Raw genomic sequence first — 6,000 nt, 5'->3', positions numbered from 1 at the left:
GAAGATAACTGACAGTTGGAATGGCTCTAATGTTTGCTAGCAGTTATGCTAACAAAGCTAATTATTTGGACCAAGTTACTTAGCTAACTTAGCTCATGTTTTCTAGCAGTTTTGAAAAAAATGCTAACATGCTAACTATACTAACCATGTGACTTGTGACAACCAGCTAACTTAGCTAATCATTTTTAGTAGTTATGCTAAAATGTTAACTATGCTAACATCTTAACTATGCTAACCACATTACTTAGCTAACTTAGCTAATTATTTTTTAGCAGTTATGCTAAAATGCTAACTAGCTAAGTAGCTAGTGAGGACTTTTATTTTGAAACAGTTTAAGGCAGAGGATACAGTTGATGGGAGTCATAGTTGACTGACAGTTACAGTTACAACAGTTGAACAGTTGATAACAGTTGAACAGTTAAAAAGTTGGATAGTTTAAAGGGACTTTTATTTTGAAACAGTTTTGGGCACAGGAAGCAGTTGAACAGGATCTGTAGTCTTAAAACAGCCATATTGTATGCTTAAAGCCTGAGACAGTGGCTCCAGGTGGCCTGAACACTTGGAAGAAAAACATCCATGCTGTTTTGAGTGAGATATGGGTTTCTGAATTGATCCTGCCTTCAGCCTCTGGGTGAGCTGTTCAAAATCGCCAAGGCTTCACACGTCACAAGCCGAAATATTTGAATATTCCCACCCCCTCAGAGCATACGTACAGTGTCTCCACCCACCAGGCACAGCAGTCAGACTTCTCAGATAGCATCCATTTTGTTACCGATTTGGAAGCACTGGTTCAGATTAGAGGACACCATGCCGAAGTACCATGCAAAATGCTATGTTGTTGGCTGTACAAAAGAGCACAAAACACTTCATCGTGTCCCAGCCGAAGAGGACAGAAGTGCGGCAATATCCCTGCTACTGTTGGCAAGAAACTGTCGGTGTATGCCAATCATTTCGAGACTGACTGTTTCAAACTACGGTCAGTACAAGGCAGGATTAGCCGGGAAACTCCTCTTAAACGACGGCGCAGTTCCAACTTTGCGCGAAATACCTGCAGACGAGGAGCATGTAAGTAGTTTTATACAATTTAATTTGTAAATTATGGTGAACTCGTGTGTGTTGTAGAGCAGTGTTTGCCATTGACACCGAGGCGGCTAACCGCTAGCGCTAGCTTGTTAGTTTACAAGTCTGCTTGGTTTCTCCTGCAAAGCCATTGTCCAGAAACTTTCGAAAGTTGTGCATTTGTAAAATATTTATATGCTGTAATGGGTTGCGCAACAAACAGTCAGTTTAAAACAAGTGCGTGTGTGGGCGAGATTACAAGTTTGGTCGTCAATCTACAGTAGATTTTTGCCCACCACATCAGAAGATACAGTAGCTAGGCCTACTAGCTCGCCCCTAATCCATATGTTTCTGATCTTTTTAGCAGCTAACTCATGTACAAGGGAGAGGACAAATTGTGCACGTATTTACCTGTGTTTATTTAGCAATTCTACACGAACTAACCAAGCAGTGTTTTGCTAAACTAACCAACTAACTAGCTAACCACTAGCTTCTAGCAATCAGCATTGTCTCAACATTCAAACCCTGTGACCAAATCGGTCATGCAGTACACATCCCTGGCGGTTTCGGGAATTTGCTAAAATAATGCGTTAATAATGCGTTTGGAAATGTTTTCTGAACTGGAATATGTTAGTGTTGTCCAGGGTAGAACGAGTGTATAGTTGAAATTGCTACATCACTGGACAATTTACACTCAAAGCCAAAGCCATTACCAAAAATATGATATGTACTATATATATATATATATTTTTTGTCTTGCAGGAACTCCTGCATTCTACAATCTAGAAAAAGGAGCAGACCAGTGAAGACAGACGCTAAGTTCCGTAAGTTTTTTTTATTTACACAAAAACAAACACTTACATTGTACATGACAAAGTACTGCTACAGTGCTTTTCACACAATAAATAAAACCAAACACACTTAAATACCTGAGAAACTACAAAATTTCACATGCAAAATGTCAATATGAACAGTTGTTGAATAATGTAGTAAATTATACTAGTGATTCACTTTTTTGTGTGTATGTGTAATGCACAGGGTATGTTGATTTGATGGACATGATCATGGAGAAAGTGTTGACCCATCATCGTATGCAGACGAGATTCTGAAGATAAACATCCCGCCGGACCTGTCTTCAGAATATGAGCATCCAGACAGGGAGGAAAAGTATAGTAATAGTAAGTATAATAAACCTGGTAATTTTTATCTAATAATAGCACCCACGATTTCATTTGAACGAGCTTGCTCCAGCTAGCTAGTACTTTTTCTCAGCCTGACGTAAGTAGGTGAATGGTAAGTAGTGCTAGTGCTAGGCTAGACTTTCTGAAGTTTACAATGCGAACACACCAGTATACACCAATATATCAATGTACAAGACTGCAACACGATTCCTTTAAATTATTACCCATCGTGCAATAGATAAACAGGAACTGAAAATTATAGCCTACTAAACTCAAAATCGTATTTTCGCGGTTTCTGCAGCATTGTTTCATGCGTGGACATCCTTAACCGATACAGAGTTGTTCTGTCAAGTGGAAGAGCCAACTAAATATGTATAAGAAATGACAAATATTATAAGAATAACAAATAATTATAGGCTACAGCTGTGTCGGAGTCAATAAGATAAACAGCCTATAATTATACAGTTATATTTGCCTTGCACTACAAGTCCATATTGACAAGTAGCTGTAATGTTATAGTGTGTTAACCTCCACAACCCAACAGCATTCTATTGTAGTATGCTAACATCCACAACCCAACAGTATTCTAACACTAATGCTTCAAGTGGGATTTGAACTCTCAACCTAAGGATCACCAGTACAAGGCATTATCCCACTGAGCCACTGTCAATCCCACATGGAAACACACAACAAGAAAAACTCCAAGCATACATTTGACAATAAAATAAAGGGCTTTCCTGAAAGAGTACACCTGAAATCTTTTTGAAATTCTGGGGCAATTAGACATTTGTAGAGAAGAACACTAATGGATGAAATATAAATATGATAGACTTAAAGATGAAGGAAAAATAGTGAACAAGTTCCCCTAAATGTCAGAGTGTCTCGGCATTCTGATTCTTGGCATCTAATGACTGTATGTTGATTGCCTGATGTCATTCAGGTGCTGTTCAATGGTGTGAATCTTCAATAACCAATAGTATTCGAGCTAGAGCCTAATGCACTACCGAGGATTTGAACTCTCAACCTAACAAACACCAGCACTAGGCATTATCCCACTGAGCCACTGACAATCCTACATATTTGGCAGTCACATTCACATGGTGAAAATGTGTGTTGGCAAACACACACATCAAGAAAATTCCTAGCATACATTTGACAATAGAATTAAGGGCTTTATAAAAAAGAGTACAGATCTGAAAATGTGCACTGTTAATGGTATCCACATAATGATGGTTGTATGGTTGTTCTCCAAGGAAAAAAAAATACTCATAGGAATATAGGTGATATAGGAGAAATGGGCGAACTTTATTGGTCTATATCTCTGAAATGGAACAACATATCCAAATTCTTTTGATAACTTTTGTGAGGCTTTGTCTAAACATTGTCTGTGAGAATTTTGGTGAAGATTTGATAATTTTTGAAGCCTGTGAAACTTTTTATGATGTTTGGCTTTTCTCTGAAATTGTGGCAAAAGTAAACATTTTTAGAGCATAAGGTCAAGTCAGATTTATTTGTATAGCGCATTTAACATGCACAGAGTGCAACCCAAAGCGCTCCACATATAAGAGACATTGTCATTGACACAGACTAACAAATACAATAGATGCCGGACGGAGCGGCGTAGTCGCCAGCGTACCCGTGACATACAAGACATACAACAAACAAATTAATAAATAAAAATTAAAAATAAAATTAGTCCAATTTCCAACCGGCTGAAAATGTCCAAGGGCAAAGATGACCCACGGGAAAACTGCGCACAGCTGTGTCTTCACGATGCAACACCAACAAAGTTCTTTATAACTGACCAACCCGGAGAATTCACTGGCAGTCTGGAGGGCACTGGAAGGACTAGACAGTCCGAATTTGTGATGGGCGACCCTGCTGATTATCAGCTCGGTCGGTGGTCCTAGACAGTGACCGTTTGTTGTTCATGGTTGACGCTGTCATCAGAGTTTCTTAGCACTCAATCCAGACTCCAGGCACGGTAGATGCTAGGCAGCTCGGTAGATGGTGGTATGCTGCAGATCTCTTGTAGATTGAAGTTAGAGCGCCTTGCTGAGCAATCCCTCCCGCCCAGACATTGGATGAGGGACCTCAGAGACATAAGGCAGGCTAGCCTGCAGAATGGATCAGCCCAATGGGTTAACGTTAACTTGACGTTGATGGTGTCAGCCGAAGTTTGTTTAGAAAAAGGACTAAGAATAACACAAAAACGAACGAAAATAAAATAATTAAAGAGTGATTTACATTTAACTAGAAAAAGAAATACAAAAAATTAACAGAACACTACATAAAATTACGAACATTACATAAATACAAACAAAAACATGAGGCCAGACGGAGCGACGTGTCTCGCCAGCGTCCCCGTAACCTAGCGACCAGGGTGAAAAAGATGCATCTAAATGTAGAAATTAATATGATGATAGAATTTTGAGTCTAGGTCAATCTGGTAAGGAGAAATAAGCATTTTTGACAAGAGCGCCACCTTTGGGTGCAGTACCCCAAATTTTGGGTTATGGGTAGTGGGGGGTACTGGTAACAATTCTGAAAAAAAATGTGAAGTTTCTAGGACTTACAGTTTATAGGAATATAGGTGATCTAGGAAAAATGGCCTAAGTGGTCTAACTTTATTGGCCTATATCTCTGAAATGGAACAAAATATCAAAATTCTGACCGATAACTTTTGTGAGGCTTGGTCTGAACATTGTCTGTGAGAATGTTGATGAAGATTTGATTATTTTTGAAGAGTGTGAAACTTTTTATAATGTTACAATTTTCCATGAAATTGTGTCAAAAGTAAAAAAAATTAGACCATAAGACCAGGGCCAAAAAGATGCATCTAAATTTAGAGCTTAATATTATGAAGAATTTTGAGTCTAGGTCAATCTGGTAAAGAGAAATTAGCATAATTAACTTTTTTTTCCCAATAGCGCCACCTTTGGGTGCAGTACCCCAAATTTTGGGTTATGGGTAGAGGGGGGTACTGGTAACCATACCTGAAAATTTGAAGAGTTTTGGAGTTACGGTTTAGCTGCTGACTTATGAACTTGGCCAAACAGAATACAGAAACAATAGGGTCCCAGAAGCTTCGCTGCTCGGACACCTAAATATAGCTGCAAGCAGCAATGAGGGGGCCAAGCAGTTGAGCAAGAGTTGGGATTGGATTGGACTGGATTGGACTTGACAGTGTTGTGTTAGATTGGATTGGACTGGACTGGATTCGAAGGTCACCGAATTTATTGTACTCCTAAATCCACATACCAAGTTTGGTTTAAATTGGTGAAAGTGTTGATAATTATAGCACCCCTAGTGGTGAAAGTATACCAAATTAATTGTGCATCCTCAGGATGTAGTCCCAAGTCCACATACCAAGTTTGGTTGCGATAGGTGAAAGTCCTGCTAATCATAGAGCCCCTAGTGGTCAAATGTTACCAAATGTATTGTGGGTCCTTAAGATGTGTTTACGATTCAACGTACCAAGTTTGGTGTTGATACTGAAAAAGTCTTCCTAATTATAGCGCCCCTAGTGGTCAAAGTATACCAAATGTATTGTGTGTCCTCAGGATCAGGTCCCGAGTCCATGTACCAAGTTTGGTTTTGATGGATAAAGGCGTTGCTGAGATATGAGGTAATTTCCTGTCTCTCTAGCGCCCCCCCTAGTGGTCGAAGGTCACCAAATGTATTGTGTGTCCTCAGGATGGGATCCCAAGTCCATATACCAAGTTTGGTTTCAAGATGTGAAAGCATTGCTGAGATATGA

Source organism: Alosa alosa, chromosome 16 (assembly GCF_017589495.1).
Source record: "Alosa alosa isolate M-15738 ecotype Scorff River chromosome 16, AALO_Geno_1.1, whole genome shotgun sequence".
Lineage (NCBI taxonomy): Eukaryota > Metazoa > Chordata > Actinopteri > Clupeiformes > Clupeidae > Alosa > Alosa alosa.
This window is presented reverse-complemented; position numbering follows the sequence as displayed.